The sequence below is a fragment of the Primulina eburnea genome, chromosome 10 (assembly GCF_022965805.1).
Source record: "Primulina eburnea isolate SZY01 chromosome 10, ASM2296580v1, whole genome shotgun sequence".
Lineage (NCBI taxonomy): Eukaryota > Viridiplantae > Streptophyta > Magnoliopsida > Lamiales > Gesneriaceae > Primulina > Primulina eburnea.
The window spans coordinates 32,852,556-32,878,720 of record NC_133110.1 but is presented as its reverse complement, the minus strand read 5'-3'; positions in this window follow the sequence as shown (position 1 = coordinate 32,878,720).

The window sequence follows — 26,165 nt, the reverse complement described above, 5'->3', positions numbered from 1 at the left end:
CTTCGTCGACGCTATCATACGAGTATCCCTTATTGAGGTCGGTGTGCCAGCTCGAGCATTGATTTGATAGCGATTCGTTTGATTCTGACATGTGGTCAGTGGATGGGCATTTGACCTGATACCTCCACGACATACATGCATTGCATACCATATATCATTGTTTAGATATCTGAGGTATATATGATTGGTTGTTCCATACGGAGCTTTGCTCACCCCCAAGGGGGGCTATTGTTGTCTTTGTGTGTGGAAAATAGCAGGTACTCCAGCATATCAGGAGACCGGAGATGGTACTTCTGGAGGAAGCCACAGCTTGGGCTGAGGTTTTATTTTTATGTCTTGTTCCCAGTATATATGTATATGTATCTATATACTAGGGCATGTCCCGAGGATATGAGATGTTTGTATGTGATTGGTTTTGATTACGTGTGGGCATGTTTATGACGTGAGATGAGATACTATTTTTAGTATGCAACTAAAAAGATTTGGGCTCGTCGTAAAGAAATTTTAAACTCGTTTTTCGCTGTAATTAGTTAACCCTGATCAAAGTGCATTGTAATAACGATTAGGAGCTAAGTGCCCCACACAGAGTGGTATCAGAGCATAGCTGGGAATGCTCGATTGAGTCTTGTGTACACTTGAATAGGCACAAATGAATTGTGCGTATGTGTTTGACTTATTTGTATTACTTGTTCTTATGTGAGTTGATTTGAGTAAGTATCTGATGAGATTGATGCTATGAGATGATGATATTATGAATTGATATGAAATTGTGAGTAGCAGTACTGAGAGAATAGTTGGACAATTTGAAGGGTTGTCCATGGATGTTGTGATGGCTCGATTCCAGGATCTGAAACCACCGAGGTTATTTGGCATTGAGAGTGCGGAAAGAGCTGAAGCTTGGTTGAAGGATATCGAGCACTTGTTTAATATTGTTGAGTATTCCAAGGCTCAGAGACTGAAACTTGCTCTGTATCAGCTGAAAGACCGAGCTAAATCTTGGTGGGAAGCCGCTGAGATTGGATTGAAAGAGGCCGGGATTGAAGTCACTTGGGATGTCTTCAAGGCCCAGTTTTTGGAGCAATATTCCCCTCCTTCCTATTATACTGCTCAGGAGAATGAATTCAATAATCTGCAGCAGAGAACGATGTCTGTTGCAGAGTATGCTTCGAAGATTTCTACTTTGCCGAAGTATGCACCTCACGTAGCTGGAAATGCGAGGGCAAAATATAACAGGTTTGTAAATGGTTTACATCATGTTTTGTATACATATGTTGTTTCTGGATTGCCTACCAGCTACGCAGAGGCAGTGGAACAAGCTAAGGCAGCTGAGGCTGTGTGAGAACCCGAATTTCCAGCATTTCAGCAGCTATGCTGTAGTAGCCCGAATTCCAAATTGGGTAATTAACGGAGTAATGGTGATTAAGAAGGTTTAAGGTGTAATTTTGACCGAGTCATGATCGGACGGACCGAAGATGGTTCAGAAGCACCGAAGAGTTCGGAAGGTCCGAAGTGAGTTCGGTGGATCCGATCATTAGGTGTCAAGAGTAGCTGGACACGTGCATGTTCGGACGGTCCGAAGTGTATGATCGGAGGATCCGATCATGAGCTGTCAAGAGCCAATGGACACGTAGCGTTCGGACGTTCCGAAGTGGTGTTCGGAGGATCCGAACATGGCCTATAAATAGTGCTCGGATTTCTCATTTGTGACTTGCCATTCCTTGAGTTAAGTCTCCTCTTTGAGAGTTTTGGAAGGATTCTAGGGTTAGTTGTTGTTCGAGCGATAGCCAAGAGCTGCCGGGATTGGTAGCATAGCAGCGCCGGAGTTTCGAGGCAATCGACATCAAAGGGCTGTCGACGGACGAAGGTAAACCCTAAACCTTTGGTAGTAATAGGGAGTACTGGTTTTGCTAGCCGAGCATGGTAGTATTGTTCATTGGGTATGCTCTTGATGAATAGGCTTGGATTAGACCTGTTGTCTGGTTGTTCCAGTGGATTAGGATTGCTGTGATAGAGGTACGAAAGTACTATCCGAGATATCCTGGTTGAGTATACATTCTTATATGTGTTGCATGATTATGTGGTGCATTGATATATGTCATTTGATGCATGCTATTATGTCACGTTTATTACTGCACGTTGCATTTCATGTTGAGCCGTATTCTCCTTCGAGATAGCCTTTGCTGTTGAGCTGTATCTCTTTCGAGATAAGCTATATCTTGGGGCCGCTCAGCCCTGTCTTGTGGACGCATGGACACCGAGAGTACACAGTGGCCGACGGGTCGGGAGGGCTTCGGTGGTCCGGGACATTTTAGGTCCACGTCTGTCTTGTAGTGGATGCAGTGACCCAGAGGTTGGACCGCGCGGCACTATCCACTTGGCGCCTCTAGACTGAGCATTGTTGAGATCCTTTTGTGATTCCTGTTTCTTGACTACCCCGGTATCATGATCATAGCATGTGCATTTCATATAGGTCTGTATACTCATACTTTTGTACTGGGCGTTCTTATCGCTCACGTCCTCGGTTTTGTTTATTCTTGGACACCCCATTCCCTCGGGGCAGGTCTCAGGTTGGATGGTTCCGGAGGAGCAGGTGGAGGACGTTGAGTAGCCGGTTGGTTTAGTTTCGGTATCATTTGATTCGATATGGTTGTACCAGATATTCTTTACCTTATTTTGAGTTGTTCTAGAGTTCGTTTGGGTTGTATAACTATCATTTGTTAGTTGTTTCCGCTATTATCTCTGATTAGTAATTATTAAGTTAATTGCATGCTTAGTTTTCAATTAGTAGGTGATCCTGGAACGGGTCACTACATATGCAAAACTCCAGCAGAAGTTAATATTTCCAGCAGCTAGAAAAATTCAGTAGCAAGAGAAAATTCCAGCAGAAGCTAAAAATTCCAGAAGCTGATACTTTTCCAGCAGATTAGAATCCAGCAGCAGCAGCACAAAATTCCAGCAGACAGTTACCAATTCAGCCATGACTTGTAACTGAAGCATTTAACACGGAATAAAGATTGTTAATGGCAGATTATGGTCACTAATTGGGAGGCTAACAGTCAGAATTTTGACTATATATAACACTCTCAAATCTCTGAAATGGGTTACACAAATCTTGAGATTATCACTTGAATATTTGAGCTAAGAGAGTGCTGATTTTCGAGCAGCAGAAACCAGTAGCAAGAACAAGCAGATTTCAGACGTCAACCGAAACACTTTTAGCAAATTACGGTAAGTGGGCTTATGTATAAATATCTTGAAACTCGTTTGATGATTTCTGATTTAAAGCAAAGTACTCTTGATTTCTGATATCTGATTTTGAAGCACTGAAACTTAGTGAACTAATGGTAGGAATATATATTCTGAACATTACTGATTACTGATTACTGATTTCTGGCCACACCCCTTAGAGGAGAGAACATATAGGGGACTGATATCAGTTTAGCCATGAAATTCACGAACGTGCTCAGTGCTTATTTGATAAACTTCTGATTTCCGATTACTGAATACTGATTACTGATTTCTGAACACTGAACACTGATTTCTGTTATGAAAACAAGAGTTTCTGTATATTTTCGTATTACTGTTCTGTACGAAAATGATTTCGAAAACTGGGAGTTATTCCCGCCCCCGCTTACTGAGTGACAACCATATCACTCACCCACCAAAACATCTCAGATAAGAACGATGAAGAAAGGCTAGAAGAAGAGGAGTAGATCCAGTTCTGGGGCTGGTGAAGAAGATTGTTAATTCTCAATTTTATTTATATTGTTTTCCGCTGCGTCTGTAAGACATTGTGATGTCTGGTTTGTTTTACATTTCCGCTGTAAAACATTAATTATTCGAATTTGTATCAGACATTGAAATATTCAGTATTTATGAATAAAAGACTGGTTTCTGAATTTCGTACTTCTGAGGCTTGTTGTTTTCGAATGAAAATTTGAGAGCAACGTCGGTGTCAACCAACCCCCGTCCCGGTGCGTGACAGGCTGGACTCAGGCGGGGAGCTCCACAGTATACTCCTCTACCACCAGTGTCAGCTCAGCAGCCTACTTTGAGGCCGAGAGGTAAGAAGTTTAAGAAGATTGGTTCTGTTTCTTCGTCTTCTTCGAGTTCCAGTGGATCCCAGAGAGGGAGTCCTGTGATTGCCCCTTACTGTAGCCATTGTGGGGATAAACATATTCTCGAGCAGTGTCGAGGTATGTTTGGTACTTGTTATCAGTGTGGGCAGGAAGGCCATTTCTCTCGAGTATGTCCGAATAGGGGTACGACTTCTGCTCAACCCCAGCCAGGATTTAGAGGTGGCATTGGTATGATGAGACCTGATGTCCCTGTTCCTTCTTTTCAGCAGTCAAGTATCCCACGATATCGAGGATCGGTGGTCAGGGTGCTCAAGTTCCTCCTCAAGTGAGAATATACGCCATGACTGAGGATCAAGCGAGAGAAGCTCCTGGTGGCGTGATTGCAGGTATTTGCACGCTTTGCGATTATCCTGCACGTGTTTTATTTGATACAGGAGCATCTTATTTATTCATATCTCATGCATTTGTTGCATCTCACGATATTGAGTGTACCCCGTTGTATGATACTTTGTCAATAGCTACGCCAGCAGGGAAGATTATTTTGTCCGAGAAAGTTGTGCATAATTGTGTATTGATATATGAGGATAATGTGGTATTTCTGAATTTGATTGTCCTCCCAATGCACGACTTTGATTGTATTGTTGGCATGGATATCTTGATGACAAATCGAGCTACTGTGGATTGTTGTCATGGAGTGGTTCGATTTCGACCGATTGATGGACCCAAGTGGAATTTTTATGGCAAGGGTTCCCAACCCAAATTTCCATTGGTATCTTCCTTGGAAATGTCCCGATTGTTGACTAACAGAGATGAAGGTTATCTTATCTACACTATTGATATTTCGAATAAGGAGCCTTCTTTATCTGAGATTCCTGTTGCGAAAGAATTCCCATATGTATTTCCCGATGAGATTCCTGATTTTCCTCCTCATCGAGAAGTTGAGTTTAGTATTGATCTTGTGCCGGGGACTGCACCTATTTCGAAAGCTCCCTATCGCATGGCACCATTGGAATTGAAAGAATTGAAAGAACAATTACAGGATCTTCTCGATAAGGGATATATTCGACCGAGTGTATCACCTTGGGGAGCTCCAGTTTTATTTGTTCGGAAGAAAGATGGTACTATGCGAATGTGTATCGATTATAGGCAATTGAATCGGGCTACTATGAAAAATAAGTATTCACTTCTTCGTATTGATGATTTATTTGATCAGCTTCAGGGTACTTCTGTATACTCAAAGATTGATCTTCGTTCTGGGTATCATCAAGTACGTGTTTGAGACGAAGATGTGCCCAAAACTGCTTTTCGTACGAGGTATGGCCACTATGAATAATTGGTTATGCCTTTTGGTCTTACGAATGCTCCTGCTATCTTTATGGATCTAATGAATCGTGTCTTCCGAGATTATCTAGACCGATTCGTTATTATTTTTATTGATGATATTCTTGTGTATTCGAAATCGAAGAAGGAGCATGCTGAACATCTGAGACTGGTACTTCAAACTCTTCGTACTAGTCCTTTATATGCTAAATTGTCCAAATGTGAATTCTGGATGGACAAAGTGATATTTTTGGGCCACGTCATTTCGAGACATGGCATATCTGTTGATCCTGTGAAGGTCGAAGCTGTATTGAATTGGCCAAGACCTGCGAATGTTCCTGAGATCCGTAGCTTCATGGGTTTAGCTGGCTATTATCGTCGTTTTATTGAAGGATTTTTGAAAATAGCTAAACCTATTACTCAACTGACACAGAAGAATCAGCGATTCATTTGGTCAGACGAATGTGAAGCTAGTTTTCTTGAATTGAAGACGAGATTGACCACAGCACTTGTGCTTACTATTCCCTCAGGTATCGGAGGATTTGTGGTATGTACAGATGCGTCTGGTAAAGGCTTGAGCTGTGTTCTGATGCAACATGGCAAAGTGGTTGCTTATGCGTCTCGTCAATTGAAATCTCATGAAACACGTATCATGTTCATGATCTTGAATTGGCCGCCATTGTGTTTGCTTTGAAGATTTGGCGCCATTATTTGTACGGAGAAAAGTTTGTTATTTATTTGGACCATAAAAGTCTGAAATATCTCTTTTCTCAATCTGATTTGAATATGAGGCAACGCAGGTGGATGGATCTCCTGAAGGACTTTGATTGTGAGATTCAATATCACCCTGGATCGGTGAATGTTACTGCGGATGCCCTGAGCCGTAAAGTTCATGATTCTGTGTTAGCTTCTGTTTGTGTCGCCAAAGTACACGATGATATATGTACTTCTGGTTGGACTTTTCACTCAAATTGGAATTCTGTCACTGTCTCAGCATTGCAAATTGAGCCGAACTTGATATCGAAAATACGAAAGGCCCAACGAAGCGATGCTCAGATCCAAAAGTCGAAAGAACTTGTATTTGCTGGACATCAGTCTGGATTCCAGATTTCTTCTGATGGTTCTTTACGACTTAATGGTTGGCTGGTAGTTCCTGACGACTCTGATTTGAAATCTGCCCTTCTTCGAGAAGCACATTGTAGCAAATACAGTATTCACCCTGAGGTCGGAAGATGTATTTGACATTGAGACCTCAATTCTGGTGGAAACGTATGAAGAAGGACATTGCTGAGTTTATTTCGAAATGTCTTGTCTACCAGCAAGTGAAAGCCGAGAGAATGAAATCGGGAGGATTACTCCATAGTCTCGAAATCCCAAAATGGAATTGGGAACATATTGCTATAGATTTTGTGACTCATTTACCTCGTTCGCCCAAGGGATGTGATGCTATTTGGGTCATTATTGATCGGCTTTCGAAATCTGCACATTTTATTCCGTATGAACGGACTTATCCTTATAAGAAAATGACCCGTTTATACATTGAGAATGTTGTGAGACTGCATGGTGTGTCAGTCTCAATTGTATCTTATCGTGATCCCAGGTTTGCTTCTAAATTCTGGGGTAGTTTTCAGGAAGCGATGGGTACGCGTTTGGCTATGAGTAGTACATATCATCCTCAAACTGATGGCCAGACTGAGCGTACGATTCAAACGTTAGAGGATATGTTACGTGCGATTGTGATGGACTTCAGAATGGGATGGCAAGATTCCTTACCATTAGTTGAATTTTCTTATAATAATAGCTTTCAGACGAGTATCGGTATGGCACCTTTTGAAGCTCTTTATGGGAGAAGATGTAGATCACCGTTATTCTGGGATGAAATTGGTGAGAGACAATTGACTGGACCTGAAATGATACAGGAAATGAACAATAAGTTTCAGTTGATTCGGCAGCGGATGAAAGCTGCTCAGGATCGTCAAACAAGTTATGCGAACAAACGAAGACGACCTTTGGAATTCCAGAAAGGTGACAGAGTGTTTTTGAAAATATCTCTCTTTAGAGGCACTGTTCGCTTTGGCATGCGGGGGAAATTGTCTCCTCGTTATGTTGGGCCATACGAGATTCTTGATCGAGTTGGTGATCTTGTGTATCGATTGGCATTGCCACCAGCTCTATCTGCCATTCACGATGTGTTTCATGTTTCTATGCTGAGGAAATATGAACAGGATGCATCACATGTACTTGCACCTGATGAGGTAGAACTTGATCCTTCTCTTTCCTATGTCGAACAACATGTTCGTATTATGGATCGAAAGGAAAATATATTGCGAAACAAATCGATTCCTCTAGTTCGAGTGCAATGGACACGACATGGTGTTGAAGAATCAACGTGAGAATTGGAAAGCAAAATGCGAGATTCGTATCCGCATTTATTTGATGCTAGTCTGTTCCATTGTATTCAATGTATTCTCATCCCTTTACTGTAGTTTTGATATGTATTATAACTGATGACATATATATGTTTGCCAATGTTATGTATATAGAGATGTTTGAGATTTCGAGGACGAAATCTTTTAAGAGGGGGAGAAATGTAAGGAACATGTATCGTATTATCGTAAATCCTGTGTGATTATCGATAATTTATGAAATTGTCATGTGATTATGTATTTGATGTATATTATGACAGTGAAATTGAGAAAATGAATATTGAATATGAATTGACGTTGTTAGAGCTCGAGTGGAAAAGCCGGACGCCAATAAGTACAAAAATTAATATTTTGTACAGAAGGTGTGGCGCCCGGGCGGTAGAAAATGACCGCCCGAGCGCCAGGGTTGAAATTGTGAGTGTTCGGGCAGAACGTTCCGCACCCGAGCGGTAACTTTTGACCGCCCGAGCGCGGCACAAATAATTCTCGGGGACAGAATGTCTCGCGCTCGGGCGCGAGAATTCTACCGCCCGAGCACTGAAACAGTGAGGATAAATATTAGATTTTATTCTTTCTTTCTTCATTTATCCTTTCATAACTTTTAGAGACACGAGAGAAATCCGAATTCTTTCGTCCGAATCGACTTTGAAACGCTGTCTAAACGCGAAACAAATTATATATTTGTGATCTTCGCGTCGAGGGCTTCTGACTGAGGTAATTTCTTCTGGTTCCAGCAGCTCTAAATATCAAAGTGCTGGAATTAGCATGTATTTGAAGTTGAATTTCTGATATGTAGTAGAATAACCGACAAGAAACTCATATTCGAAGTCGGAAATGAATTATGATCTGATTTTGATTTGATATGAATTTTTGAATTTTCAAATAATATTTGAAACTCATATTAATGATTTTGGGTTATGTTATTGATTGGAATGAGTATGTTATTGATGTAGATAAAGTGTAATATCAATATCTTCAGGCTATATCAACTGGAAACAAAGAATTGAGGTATATTCCGACCGGGTAACATAGGACAGGTATCTGTATTATATGATATATGTTGGATTGATTTGATTGATTGGGTTGAGAATATGTGTCTATATGCCTATTTGTTGATTTATGTGGCATACATGACTAGGGGTGTAAACGAACCGAACACGTTCACGAACTTTTCGAGCCGGTTCGAATAATATTGGTTCGAATTCGAAATTATCGAATTCGAGCCGAACTCGAACATGTTCGAATATTTTTCGAATCGAATTCGAGCTAAAATTATATTGTTCGATTGTTCGTGAACTGTTCGCGAACTTTAGCATTATATTTAAAAAATAAATAAAATATTATTAAATATATATATAATATTATAACGTATATATATATATATATATATATATTTATATATATAATATTATAACGTATATATATATATTATATATAATATATATAATATTATTCGAGTTCGAATTCGATTCGAACTCGAGCTTCAGTTCGAATCGAGTTCGAATCGAAAATAATAAAAGTTCGAGTTTCGAATCGAGCTTCGAATATGTTTATTTGAATTCGAGCTCGAACTCGAATACTGAAAATTTCATAAAATTCGATTCGATTCGATTCGTTTACAGGCCTATACATGACATTGAGATTGAGATATCGATGTATAAAATAAATGTTTTGTTAACACACATCGTTTGATGCATACATCGATACTTGACATGCACGTTGAGCTATGATCCTTGGATACCCTGATATGATTTGATTGGATTCTGGGGTTTGTGAACACAATTGCTATGTTGGTATTATATGACTCGTAAAGCATAGACAATTGTGGCCCCGATGATTGGATATGAGATTTGGATTTGATGGCGCTTCGTCGACGCTATCATACGAGTATCCCTTATTGAGGGCGGTGTGCCAGCTCGAGAATTGATTTGATAGCGATTCGTTTGATTCTGACATGTGTTCAGTGGATGGGCATTTGACCTGATACCTCCACGAAATACATGCATTGCATACCATATATCATTGTTTAGATATCTGTGGTATATATGATTGGTTGTTCCATACGGAGCTTTGCTCACCCCCAAGGGGGGATGTTGTTGTCTTTGTGTGTGGACAATGGCAAGTACTCCAAGATATCAGGAGACCGGAGAGGGTACTTCTAAAAGGAGCCACAGATTTGGCTGAGGTTTTATGTTTATGTCTTGTTCCCAGTATATATGTATATGCATCTATATACCGGGACATGTCCCGAGGATATGAGATGTTTGTATGTGATTGGTTTTGATTACATGTGGGCATGTTTATGACGTTAGATTAGATACTATTTTTAGTATGCAACTAAAAAGATTTGGGCTCGTCGTAAAGAAATTTTAAACTCGTTTTCCGCTGTAATTAGTTAACCCTAATCACAGTGCATTGTAATAATGATTAGGAGCTAAGGGCCCCACACGTGTTGTGCGAGATGTTGAAACATCTGGGGCAACACCTTCATTTTCCAGTATGCTTGGGTTTTCCAAAAGATCATCAACGTCATCTTCAGCAGTTTTCTTTTTGAAATCTGCACAATCATCAAAGACAACATTAATAGACTCCATAATAGTCTTCGTTCTTATATTAAACATACGATAGGCTCGACTATTAGTAGCATATCCTAAAAACAGACACTTATCACTCTTTGAATCAAATTTAGCAAGCGGATCCCTGTCATTTAAAGTATAACAAATACATCCAAAAATATGAAAGTATTTGAGATTAGGCTTCTTTCCCATGATTATCTCATAAGATGTCATGGTTGAGCCGCTTCTCAAATATACTCTATTTGAGATACGACAAGTCGTATTTAAGGCCTTTGCCCAAAATCGCTTTGAGATATTCTTTGAGGTCAGCATCACCCTTGCCATTTCTTGAAGTGTTCTGTTTTTGCGTTCGGATATTCCATTCTGTTGTGGAGTTTTTGGTGCCGAAAACTCGTGTGAGATACCTTTCATCTCACAAAATGATGATAATGAAGAATTCTCAAATTCCTTACCATGGTCAGTCCTGATTCTTCTTACCTTCAAACCATGAAAGTTTGTGATTCTCGTGACCAATTGTTTAAACACACTAAAGGTATCTGATTTCTCCTTAATAAAACTAAATCATGAAAACCGTGAGAAATCATCAACACATACGAAATAATATTTTTTACCTCCAAAGCTTTCGACTTCCATAGAACCCATAAGATCCATGTGAAGTAACTCCAGACAGCGTGTTGTCCCAGATGTTGGCAACACTGGGTGCGACACGCGAGTCTGTTTCCCTTTTTGACAATCTCCGCACACAAATGGTATTCCAGATGAAAGATTAGACATACCTCTTACTGCATTGTACTTACTCAAGTTCTTCAAGGAATTTGCATGTATGAGTTTTTAATGCCAAAGGTCAAGTTCGGTGATTTGCACATGCTTGCATGAAATTTCTTTACCTATTTGATAGCAATTATCTGAAGACCTTGTACCTGTCATAATGCACATGTTAGTTTCATCAAAAACTTCACAAGTACGTTTATCAAACTTAACAAGCAAATTATCATCACACAATTGGCTTGTGCTTATAAGATTCGAATTTAATCCTTCAACATGAAGCACATTGTGGAGCTTTGGTAGTCCTTCAACATTCAAAGTAGCCTTTCCAACCATTTTTCCTTTAGCTCCCCCTCCATAGGTGACTCTACCAAAATTTTGTTCAACATAATCGATGAGATGTTCTCTTGAACCTGTCATGTGGCGTGAGCTTCCACTATCGAAGTACCAATGACCTGCAGTGTTAGTTCTCAATGAAGTATAGACAACATTACAGTGAGTTTTTACCTTTGGTACCCAAATTTGTTTTACTGTACGTCGATGGTGAGAGGTGTTGCAGGAAATGTTGGACAACATTCAGGGCAACATCCGACTCGACCTTTGGTTTATGCAGTCATCCTTGAGTTTAAAACAGTAGGGCCTGATATGACCAGACTTAAAGCAGTAATGACATACGTACCTTCATTTTCTTCTCTTAGGGACATGTGTCGTATGTTGTCTTTTGGTGGAGAGATTTTGATCGGCGGTTTGGATTGTGGTTGTGTGGATGTATCATCCTTTCCTTTCACAAAGATAGTCGACTTGGAAGATTCACCAATCTCAAACACACTGTCTTTGAAGCCTAAGCCTTTCTTGTCATCTCTTCTCATTAAAAGTATGTAATCAAGCTTGGATGTGCTTGAATTAAACTTGGACAAAGTTTCAGTTGTCTTTTGAAGTTCTTCTTTGGTTTTACCAAGTTCCAAATCCTTTTTGCTCAAAATTACCTCAATTTTGGCAACTACGGCTTTTAGATCAATGTTCTCCTTCATAAGACTTGAGTTCAACTTGTTTTTTTTGGTCCAATCTTCAAAGAACTCTTCATAAAGCTTTTGCACACTCTCAAGAGTGATTTCTTCATCATCAGCTTCTGATTCATCATCAGCTTCTGATTCATCATCTCCACTCAAATTTCCAGAAGTTGTGGATTTCAAACACACTGTCTTTTTGCAGATGTTGCGGCTAGGTGTGGCAACACCTAAAGGATTCACCTGCAACCGGCGATTTTCTATTAATAGTGCAGTCAGGGAGGTTTGATTATCTTCATCAGTAGATTTCTTTTCAAGATCAGATTTTTCATCAATTAAACACATTATAGCCTTTATTTTTTCGCAATCTGTTAGCACATTTGTTTTCAAGTGATGTGTATTAGATATTTCTGTCAAACAAAACAAAAACTAGAATCAGCACTTAGTTTATCAAGAGTAGGCTCTGATACCACTTGTTAGAACTCGTGTTGTTCGACAGATATTAGTAAATATATGAACATCAATAAAAATAGTGAATTTGTGTTTTATCAGAATTAAATTTTGTGCCAAATGTTACAACATCTCAGACAACATGCAACGGAAAATTAAAGTTTGTAACACAAATTCGCTTAAAATATATGTGATAGACAAGATTAAATACTTGTGCGGTGCCTTATGACAAAAAATTAATCACTAGAAAACTTAACCGTTTACAAAAACGAATGACTAGTGATTTTCACAAAAATCAATTTCCTCAACATGTTGAGAAAATAAACGGCTTTCTAAAACAACCAATAAATTAAAACTTAAACAAGAAAGCAAAAACTAAATGCCAAAAGTTTGGAGCAACAAAACCCGATCTTCAGCCAACACTTGCACGCGTGTTGTCTGAAATGTCTCCAACAATTACGGCAACACTTGATATCAGCAATCTTCAATGCAGTACGTCCTTTATAGAAATACTTATCTGAAATTCCAGGGAGTGCGAAATTGAGCGTATGATTGATCCAAGAGTCCCCACGAACATCACCTCACGTAAATCACCTAGCCGTAAATCACCTCCACAAAAACTCTTCACGAAAAATACTTTCACGAAAAACTCTCCTACGAAAACTTCACTGAAAATCTCCATGAAAAATTCCTCATGTAAGAAAACTCCTCATCAAGACAGCAACAACTTTTTAAGTCTTTCTCTGAAATTTGTGTTGCGTCAAAAACCCCCTCTTCGTGACTTAAAGCCTTTAATTTATAAACGTAGGGTTTATCAATAAAGAATCTTGCACAATAAGGAAACAAGGATTCTATCAGGAATAAGATATCATAAATATCATAATAAAATAGAGCTTATCATATTTATCACTTTACTTAGAAAGACAAAATCTTATTAAATATTATACACAATCAAATCAACAAAGAAAGATAATATTAGGGAAATTATTTAAGATAAGAAATTATATCAATTAAATAAAGAAAATATATTTCTCTTCATGCTCTAATTAGTTCTGTTCAAGTTCGATACAATATTTAAAACTTTTGGCTCGAATTAAAGTTCGACTTCAGCTCAAAAGCTTCAAACATGTTCATGAACTATTTGAATTAGTACTCGAAAATAAGTACTCGAAAGACTCGAAATTTATTTAATAGATAATTATATTATATTAATAAGATTGTAAATCTCTTGAGCGGCTCGTGAACTATCAAAAAAAATAATTTGGGTTCGAGTTCGACTCGAAAAAGAATTCGAATATGTTTGAGTTCGGTTCGAATTTGATAATCTCGAATACGAATAAAATATTTTTCTAGCCAGCTCAAAAATTTCACGAACCGGTTCGTTTTTTTTACACCTCTGGTGGTGATCAACTGAGTTGGTGAAAAATCCGGTGGTGTGTTTTAATACTCCTATATTAAAAATGTGAGTAGCTTTATTTTATTATCAGAAGTACTAAAACACAGTACTACAAGGCTTTAGACCAATTTAGCTGCCGCCCAAAGATACCTTGTGCGCTAGTGTGCATGGTCAACAGAATTATTAACATATATATAATGATATAGTTGGATATTGTATTTTTTTTTGTTTGAGAATTAATTTGAAAATTATTATTATATTTGAATTATTAAATTTGTGGATATTGATCAAGAGGAAAAATTTTAATTTTTAAATTTAGTGTGAAATATAACATGTTAGTCATGTCTGCTACTATTATTAAAGTTAAACCCCTTGAGACATGATCGATATGAATCAATAGAATAGAGTAGGTCTCTTGACGATCTCACAAATCTTTATCTGTGAGACGGATCAACTCTACAGATATTCACAATAAAAAGTAATAATTTTTCATGGATGACCCAAATAAGATATATGTCTCACCAAATACGACTCGTGAGACCGTCTCACACAAGTTTTTGCCAACAAAACACTACGTCTTTTGTGAGACAGTCTCACGAATTTTTATCTGTGAGACGGGTCAAACCTACCGATATTCACAATAAAAAGTAATATTCTTAGCATAAAAAGTAATAAATTTTCATGGATGACTCAAATAAGATATTTGTCTCACAAAATACGACCTGTGAGACCGTCTCACACATGTTTTTCCCAATAAAAGAGTAGGTCTCTCTTGTGACACGGTGTCACGAATCTCTATCTTTGAGACGGGTCAACCCTAGCGATATTCACAATAAAAAGTAGAGTAGGTCTCTTGCGAGACGGGCTCACGATCTTTATCTAGTGAGACGGCCTCACGAATCTATATCCGTGAGAATGGTTAACTCTAACGATATTCACAATAAAAAGTAATACTCTGAGCATAAAAAGTAATAATTTTTCATGGATGACCCAAATAAGATATATATCTCACAAAATATGACGCATGAGACCGTCTCACACAAGTTTTTGCCAATAAAATAACACATAAATGGAATTTATCTAAGAATGAAGATGGAAATGAAATGATAGTTATATTTCATTCCAATTATTGACATCGAAATAAATGAAAAAATGTAATGAAATATTATTAATAATTAAATATTTTTTAACTAAAAATTTAAAATAATAGTTGCAAGAAAGATTATTATAATGTTATTATTATTGCTAAAATAATAATAAAATAATTATTGATGCTCAATTAATTATTTTAAAATTAAAGTTATCACATAACTATAAAAATATTGTTTTGTTTGATAAAATAAATATCATTCAATAAAATAAAATGATAATTAGTTAAAATAAATAAGGTAAAAAATTTATTAAATAAATAAGAATTAGAGTGAGAATAAGTATGAATATGGGAATAACCATTTGATAGAATAGGTTAAGGGTGAACGAGTGTTTAGAAAAGGGTTGAATAAACGCTCACAATTTTCAAAACATTTTCGATAGATGAGTCGGTTTAGTGATAAAGATACTCGGGAATCTTGTAAGTCATTATCAATCAGTTAACAAATAGTTTTGTGAAAATAAACTGACTGATAGAAAAAAAATGAAATAATAGGACACATGATTTTATGGATGTTTGGATATTTCAAATACTCCTACGTCACCCCTTCTATCTCAATGATAGGCTATACAATAAACGACTTTGATCGATACAAACACTTGTACAAACTCATTTCAGTTTTGAACTTAACAATGTCAAACTGAAACTCTTATTTACAAACTATTTTTCAGAACAAAATAGAACTGAATAAATCTAACACAACCGATCTCTTCTAGATCGAGTAATACAGTTTGTGTTGAAAGATCGAATTATAGCCTAGCAGCTATGAATGTATACAATAAGCGTGAGCTTTTCTGTTTACAAAAATTTCAGCAGAGTAACTGAATAGATTTCTGGTGCTCAAGAATTCAGATGTTCAATGATTCAGTAGTTCGAGAGTTTCAAAAGTTCAAGAGCGTTTCTTCAGTTGCTCTTCTCTGCTATTTATAGGCTTCCCTTCAACGGTAATATTAAATACAATTTGAACATTTCTATCTGTTACATGCCATGTCAACATTCTTCTGACAGTCGTACACTGCAGCTTTTCTGTAATGCGGCGATCTGACTACTTGTTGCAGTCAGCTTTTTTCGGTTGAATCTCTTAACTGATGACGTGTATAGTTGAGGGATCAGCAGATAAAATGTAGTTGAAAAGCTCACAACTGTTTGTAGTAACTGATCAGTCAGTTGTCTGCGTTGTTCAGTTGCCTTCGAAAGTCTGCGAGTTTTTCTTCAGTTAATGACAACATGTTTTAGATCAGTTATCATTCTTTTTAGATCAGTTAGACGCTCAGTTTGTCAAACATTCGAAATTTAGTTTCCAACACCATTCACATTGGAATGTACATTGTCTTACCAAACATGAGCAGATCCGATGGTCAACTATATTTATATTTATAATAAAAAGTAGTATTTTTATTATAAAAAATAATATTTTTTCATGGGTGCACCAAATAAAAGATATGTGTCACAAAGTTGACTCATTAAACCGTTTCACAAGAGTTTTTGTAGCATGACTATAAAAAATAAGATGAGAATGCTCATTTTATTCATGTCTCATTCACTCATACCAAACACGCCATTAGTTGTATGTTACTGAAGTTTTTTAAAAACTCCACAAATATCCATTTAGCTTTTTCTACTTTACACTCTCTTTAATTTTAGACATGTCAATTCGGGTCGGGCCGGTCCACCCCCACCATAGGTCGTGGCCTACAGGTTAGGTGGGTCAATCTGCCAAAAAATAAAAAAATTCAAATTAAAAAAAAAAAAAATTAAAACAAAAGAAGCACACATAAACAATTATAAATGATTTACTTGTTTAAAAATTCTATAACCAAACATAAACCATTATAAGTAATATTATTTTCAAAATTAATAAATTGTTGTAAATCATATAAATATTTTAAATCTTATCAATCGTACATAAATCATTCAAAATTTATCGATCATATATAAACTATTAAAAATCATAATTATAATATAATTTAAAATAATATAAAAAATAGTTGTCCAGCCCGTGACCCAAACGGATCTATCGGCCCGCGACCCAAACAGACCGTCAAAAGCACAACCCAACCTACACTTTGAGTGACGGGCAAACCCGAATTGATAAATCTAATTAATTTTCTCTTACCTTACATTTGATTCTCTAATTGTTTCAACAATTATTGAAATAATATAAACTATTTAATAATTAAAATAGTTACACATATTACTAAGTTTATGTTATTTTATTCAAATTAAAGTCATTTTATATTGTTAAAAATATAAAATGTTCATCGGTCGGTTCATTTCGGTTTTCGGTTTTACAAATATATAATCCGATATCCGAACCATTTTTCTTCGGGTCGGTTCGGTTTCTACCGAAATGGTTCGGTTATTTCGGTTTTGATACAATTATTTAAATTAACAATATAAAGATATTATAAAATATAATATGTTATCTTTTTAAATGATTTCTTAGTAAAATATTTAAATATAAAGTACAAATGAATTACATAAACAATAATCAACTAAGTATTATTCAAAATAATTCTTCATTCACTAATATCATCTCAATAAATAATATAAAATAAAAATAACATTATTAATTTAATTAAATTTCGGTTTTTTCGGTCGGTTCGGTTTTGACATTTATAATCCGAAACCGAACCAAATTAATTTCGGTTTTAACATTTATATCCGAATTATAAAATTCGGTTTTCGATTCGGTTTAGTGTTCGGTTTTTTCGGTTTGGATTTTCGGTTTTTTCGATTTTATCCGAAGTTTGAACACCCCTACTTTGAGTGACGGACCAAACCCGAGTTGATAAATCTAATTAATTTTCTCTTACCTTACATTTGATTCTCTAATTGTTTCAACAATTACTGAAATAATATAAACTATTTAATAATTAAAATAGTTACACATAATTACTAAGTTTATGTTATTTTATTCAAATTAAAGTAATTTTATATTGTTAAAAATATAAAAATATTCAAATTAAAGTAATTATATATTGTTAAAAATATAAAAATAATATATATATACACACACATTATGCTTACGCTAAGCGTGAACATTGACGGTTAATTAATGTTAAAATATGAAATAAGAATCAGTGACATGAGTCACATGATGCAGATTTTGAAAATGTATAAATAATAAAAAAGAACCATCTATTACTTGAAATCGAATATACTGTTAAAATATTGAGTATGCAAAATTATTAGGAATAAAATATTTCGATAGTGCACAAAAAAAAAAAAAGAATTTGATGGTTGAGAAAAAAAACGTATATAAATAATAAAAAAATATGGTTCTTTTTGTTACATTTGAATAAGAACGTCATATTGACATTGTTTTATATCAAGTAAAATTTATTATTAAATAGTTTCTTTTAGAAATGTACAACAAATATGTCGTACATCGATATTTATAAAAATTATATTGCATTAAATTTATCGCAAGCTTTTGATAAGTGAAATTTTTTATTGAATTTTTTGAGTTGTAAGATTTTTTTGTACGAATCTCGTTATACCTACAGCACCACTCCTTTTTATCAAATATTATATATTTTTTTCAATATATTTTATAATATGCTAATACTATAATATTTCATCTGTCTCGTATGCATAAACTTATACTTCATTCGTTCTATATGTTTAAGGCCGTGTTTGTTTTTACATAGATTATATGTTTAAGGCCGAGTTTGTTTTGACATAGATTAATCAGAAATTTATTGAAAAAGTAAAATTTACAAAAAAAAAAAGTCTCATTTTAACTTGATTTATGAATGTTTAATAGGATAAAAATTTTGTTGGATCGAGTTAGAGATGAGAAAGAGTGAATAAACTCTTTTATTATTTTATTGATTACGAATCATTCTTGATATTTTTCATGTTGTAAAAAGTATTTTTGAATGACTAGACTTGTTGGATCACTAAAAAATATAAGTGCAGAAACAGTTTGACTTGAGTAGTAATAAATTATACTTGGTAATTTAACAATAAACAATTTGAAATGGACTTTGCAGCAATTTAAATGTGTATTGCAATGACATAAATATTTTTACGGATGTTCGGAGATAAAACTCATATGTCACATCTTCTTTCACTTAGGAAGATTTTCACTAAAACACTTTAGTTTTACAATGTCTTATAATAACTCACTTAAGTTAAGACTTATCACTGTTTAATTGAAACTTTTCGTAAACACTTTACAATTCTGGATATTTAAGAATCTTTAATTTACCAGACAACGAACACAAAATCCAATGCTCAGACTTGACGAGTTGAGTTGTTGGTGTAGCACAAATTTATCTTTGATGATCTGATATAATTCTGATAAGTGTGTGCTTGAATGAGAAGCTAGAAATCGAAAGATTAAGTTTGCCTGAGATCTTTGAAATATGTAGGCTTAAGAATAATTGTAGTTGATCGAGAGAATTTTTCGTGTTTGAAATCTGCATATTTATAGTTGAAAAACTTCAACGGTCATATATTTTTTTCAACGATCATATGTATTGTTTTCCGACAGAATGGAGATGTTATTTTCATATCATTAAATGCTTATTAATGATACTTGTGCTTTACGATTTCAAGACCTTTACTTTTCATAAAACTGACACAACATGTCCGAATTAGGTAACTTTCTGTCATTCGGGAGTTGGTAAGATACTGTGTAATCTTTCTAAATGAGGCAACCGATTGAACGGCTTGACTCTAGTACCCTTTTAAATTAAACTCTTTTATGATCGGTGACAGTGCGACTTTGTTTTCAACAATTTGAACACTTTAGACTGTCGTTTTTTTATTAGATGAGAAATTTGCAACTTCAGTTCACATACTTCTGTGTCTTGACTTCTTAGTCTGAACGACTTGATCTTCTTAAGCACCGTGTGAATGGCTTGATCTGGTCCAGCTATCCAAAACATGAAATGTATTTAAAAGCGACTGGACCTAAAAAAGCTCGATGTTGTTATTTTTCAATCATCAAACTTAAGGGTACTTAAAATATTCTAACATTTTTTTGTTTTTTTTGTGATGACAAAATCAAGCTGCAAGGCTATACAAGAAGTTACATATAGCAAAATTTACAAGATGAATTTTATTAAGGAGATGAAATGTCATTTTACAAGTGCATAAATTAAAAACCTTTCATATTACACATACACAAAAAAAAATATCTTCTATGACTTGAACTGTGATCCTGCAACACTTGCTGTAAGGTCCAAAATACGATAACGCAATTCAACTGCATGCAAATATAAGAAAAGTGAAAAACACCTAATTAAATTATTTTAATTGCATTAATTAAATGTGTAGACATTTTTTACGTGTTTAAAATATGAATTTATGCTAAAATGCATATATCAGTATTTCTAGGTTTATTCGAGACGCGATCGAGGAACGGAGATCAGGGAATATAAAAGAAAAATATTTTTTTAAATGATTATTTTTAATTATTTAACATATGGTATATTTAATGCATAAATTTAAAAATAGGATCTTTTGAGATGTTTTTACACGTCGAGTCCTATTTTAAACCGAGGTATCGATTTTTGACAAAAACAAGGACTTTTTGGAGACTCGGTAATATTTTCGAAAACTTTCCTAAACGAGATAATTTTCCTAAGTTATAATGGGCCTAATAAGCCTATCATACTAAGGTTATTGGGCCTAGTTTCCTATCCAATTATTTATATCCGAAGTTTGGCTCCCAAGCCCTAAATATCCACACAACACTAAAGAAACCTAGGGTTCTCCTCCCTAGCAACACGCACACATGCTTGTACATGTAGGGTTTTGAAGGAAAAATCACAGCAAAGGTCTTCCTCGTCGCTTTGGCAACGTTCCTTTTGTCTAGACTTGAATTTTCGTGCGTGAATCACGCAAATGCACGCCTTATTCCTTCGTTTCTCATTGTTCATACCATATTATGTGTGAATGTATTTATTTGCATGAAAAAATATGATATCCTTTTTATTATTTTCGTTTTTGTGATGGATACATGGAAAAACTTGAATTTCTTGACATGAAACTCATGATATTGATGTTGTACAAGGGGCTGTCAGGTTAGGGATGGTATGGCATGATTTAGGGACTGTGTAGGAGTACTAGATGGGGCTGTACAGGGCTGGAAAGGGAGGGCCAAGGGGCTGAACGAAAGTGGGTTATAAAGGAACTACGGTTTCTTTGGTTCTTGAAGGGAGCAGGTGTGAACGAGGGTTGGGCTGCATCCAGAGGACATATGAGGGGTGTGGAGTTGTCCTAGATGGGTTGAATAGTGGCTGGTGCAAGGGCAAAGTTGGGAGTCGCACGGTTGGGAAGCGCGACCTTGGTGCATGCGCGATCAAGAAGAATCATGCACGTCCTCATGCATGGCTCTCTAGGGCTGGTCCAGAATGGTGCTAGGGGGTTTGTTCATGGTCCTAGGATGGTTGGTGAGGGTCAAATCTCGTTGGTTAGGGGCTAGGATAGAAGGAACGTGTGGCCTGTAGGGCCTATGGTTTTGTTCGATCAAGTGCAGAAAGTCCAGCAGGTTCCTAGGCGTCCCTATGGTTCTAAATGGCCCGATTTAGATTGTAAAGAGGCTGGTTAGGTGTTAGTAAGCCATGGATAAAGTTTGACAAAGTTTGGTTAAGTTTCGGGATGATCCAGGTTAAAACCGAGACTTTGGTCCAAGCTTTAAAACGAATTATGAAATCTAATCAAGGGGCTTAAGTTACATCCGAGAAATGTTTGTGGATGTGTTTCAAGGTGTAATGGTAAATTTGGATGGATTCAGGTCGAAGTGTTAAGGTCCAGGGGTAAAATGGAAAAGTTAGTGTTGCAGAGGCAAAACGGTCATTTTACACCTAAAAAATGTTAAGGGCCCTTGCAATATCTCAATAAATATAATGAATGTTAAAATGTTTATTTTGGAAATTTAAGGAATTTTATGATGGAAAATGATAAATGCTAAAAGACGTGTTGCATGCTTGGTTTAAAAGAAAATGATATTTACGCATGTATTTTTATAAAATGATGGAAATGCTGAAAATATTTTGAATGAAGTGACTTGATTGTGACGGTAAGAAAATGGGGATTCATGAGGGACAAAGCCCCAGTGGAACCCGCTTATGGGACAAAGCCTGTGGGAACCCAACACCGAATTTCCATAGGCCAAGGCCCAGTAACGGAAAAGTGGTTGCTGCTGTCTCCGTCAACTGTAGGCCAAGGCACAAAACGGAAAAGTGGTTACTGTTGACTCACAACCTGATACCATGTTTACAGTTGAGATTGATCAATCGGTCGAAGGATTAAAAGATGGTCACATTTAATGGACCGAGTTCATCTCAAAGTTAATGTATATGTATATGATGAAAGGAAAAATATATGATGACAGAAAAGGATTTAAGTTTATGCATGTTCATGCTAAAGCTATTTTATTACAAGTAATTTTCACTGTTGCGTGTGGATGCATACGTATTACTTGTTACCGTGGTTAAGACTTGTTGAGTCATTACATTCGCTAGGTGTGAATGATTCAGGTAAGAATATTTCTGTTGAGACAAGTGGGTTGGATGATTGAACTGGCTGGACTGATGGTGCACTGGCTCGAGGACCTTGCTAGTTTACGCAATGTTAATGCTTTTACAGTACTTTAAATATTTTCATTACTTTTATGTGAATGAGTGGTTTTTGAGAGGATTTATGACGTTCGTGCTACTTTTGAAAATCGCTAGTTTTAAGTTTGGTTTAACGTTTACGATTTCATGTTTTTCACTGCACTTATGGATTTTTAAATAATTAGTGGGTTGAATTATCTTAATGGAGCAAAATTTAGTGAAGGTATATATATACATATATATAGGTCGGCCGAAACCTTAAGGTTATTTTTTAAAAAAAAGGGAAAAAATGAGTAAGGGACATTTCACTTGCACTATGAAATCCTCTGTAAAAATTAAATAAAATTCAAGCTCGATATAATTGTAAGTGTACGGTGTCAAGTAATAATATAGTGTACATGAGTACGAGTATCGTTCCTACAGAGACCATATTTCACTGATATTGTTTTCAACTATATTTTCTTTTGCAAATGATAATCAATTTGAATCATTAACTACAAATAATTAAATAAATAAATAGTTGAACACAAAGAAACAATATGAAATAAATATTTAAACATCAAATGGGAAATTAATTTGTTGGAAAATTAGGTTCACCTACCATAGTTATTTTCACTAATTAATCTCGACTATTGTTTGCTTTCTTCGAAAAAATTCCCAAAATGATTAACACACTTTCTCGAGCTATGTTAAACTTATTCGTCGCAGTGAAATAATTAAACATCTTTAATTATTTATCAACGGTGAATTGCATGCACGATTTATGGAATCTCCTAGCTTTCGACCTGTTGGACTATCACTATCGACTTGTATTCAATTTCATATGTCTGTGTAAATTGCAAATCCACAGATTATATTACTAGATCCTATATGCAAAATATTCTATCGAATTCACTCGCAATATGCAATATTATTAAAGTTAGCTAGAATTCAATAATTCAAGCAAAAAAAATAATATAATCAAGAACGAAGCAAAAGTCGAGTATTAAATTACGTCAACAACTATTTGGGGTTGGAACCCCTTCGAATCCCAACAAACAAGAAGTTTAGCTAATAAAAGTCATGAAAATAAATGCAATATCAGATTTGAATAAAATTATTAAACTAGAAATATTAGATTAGATGAAGAACGATAGCCCTTCTGCTCGAAATTCTGGCAAATCAGAGTTTCCTCGACTCCCGCTTTTTCTCCGCGTGTAGCTGTTGCTTTTTTCCTCCAAAAATGTGATAAAAACTCCCAAAGCTGCGTGTGTTAGGGTTCTTTAGACTGCCCAAACACCTTCCAATTTAGGAATAATTTGAATAAGGAAATTTCATTCTTTATTCGCGCCGGGGCGGTCGAGAAATCTCGTCCTAGCCTGATGTCCTCTGCTTGAGTTAAATTATTAAATTCATCGCGCTAGGCGATCGAGAATTATCACCCCGGCGCAATGTCCTCTATCCAGACATCTTCCTTGCTTGTGCTCGAGCTGTGGCGGTCGAGATTTCTCGCCCAGCGCGAGATGCTCTGCCCTCAAACTTCAGTTCCAGTTTAATTTTCAACTTTTCCGCCATTTTCTTCCATGTTCGTAAAACTTGGTGAGCGGTGATCATATGGAAAAATTTAAGATAAATAAACAAAATGCTTACTTCATGCACACAACAAAAGCAAGAAGTGGCTTGTCGGTACATTCACGTTGACTCAACGAATGTCAACATACATTTCATCAAATAACGAACAATGCTAGTTTTCGCACATCACCTCAAAGTTTATACACTACAATCTTTCATGGATTTAACACGTGTCTGTGTGCAATGTTGGTTCGAACATTTTGCATTTCCACAGTAAAATTTTCAAAGCTGGAAGAGACTTCAATCAACATGTCGGTGTAAATATCCCTCTCTCACGTCTGTTTTCATTAATTACGGATTCGCAACATAGATAATTAGGACTTGTGAGGGTGGGTTGAGCCATAGTACGATTCAAAAATTTCTCAACCCGAACCCGAGCCAACCCGAAAACTCCCAACCCGAACCCGAACCCGAACCCGAATCAACCCGATCAATCCGATTTTGAATTTTTTTAAATTTTTTAAAGAAAATTAAATAAAAATACAAAAATATTTTAATTTAAACACATAATAACAAAATCTCCCTCATATATATGATTTAAATTTGAAAGTATAATTGTACAAAAATAAAATATATTTACTAAATCAAATAAACAATTGTTAAAAAAGAAAAAAAATGTGCAAAATAATTATTATATTATGAAAATTTATGATATAAATATACAATGAATATTTTTCAGGCATACGATATATAAAAATGTAGGCAATATTTATTAATTATATTTTTTTGTAAAATTTTCGGGTCAACACGAACCCAACCCAACCCGATCATTTTTTTCATGCCAGCTATCAGGTCCAACGCGATTTAAGCCGAACTCGAAAACCTCAAAACCAAACATGATTTTTTTTTCTAGTTGAACTGTGTCGGATTGGTGAGTCATGTCTGATTTTGACATCCTGGACTTATCAGTCATAAATCAACGTTGGATAGGGGGTAAGTACCTTGAATAAGCTGAAATGAGTTTTCATTTGATTTTCTTCAACTCCATACATCTCCATCTTTTTAGTCTAGGAGCTCCAGTCCAATCTCAAGGGTGCATAAATAAGGCTAGATACAAAGGTGACAAGCATTGCAAAACAAATATTATTGGTAACCTCAGTACACTACATTGGTCTAACAGAAATGTGCCTAACTCACTCTCGTGCTGTTGGGCATTGTTCGTGTCAAGAAACGTGTTCAAGTTCAAGTCACCAAATGAATCTCAAATTCCCCACAAGCAATTTCAAATTTTTGTTATGTCATGCATTCTTCTACGGCCAACATACATACAAAAATTTCATTATCCAATAAAGATTTTCATGCGTCAACAACACAACTAATGCTGAGACAACAATGGACGTGTTATATATGTGATCAATTCAACATCATCATTGACTACCACGTATCAATCTAGCACCAATTATTGACCACTGCTCATGTGACAAACATATAACACGAGGCAAACACGAAAAGATAAACAAAATAACAAACTGAACACACAACCCCCAAATGAAAACCATGCAATGTCCCCATTGCAAAAGACCACTAAAACAAATAGATAAAAAGCGGATGAAACTAACACAGATACTAGACAGAATGCAGAAGAAATGAAAATAGATAAAAAAAATAATAATGCAAAGAAAAAGAACACGAAGACTCCCCTGATCACTGCTCATCCTCATCGTCATCGGGTGGAAAAACATTGGGCTCCTGATCGTTCGGCACGGGGTAAGCATATCGGAATAGGAATAGAGGCGGCTATTCCAGTGGTGATGCATAGACCGAGGTGTCAAGAACCATGTGCGAGGCTATACCGCGTACTAAAGACTCCA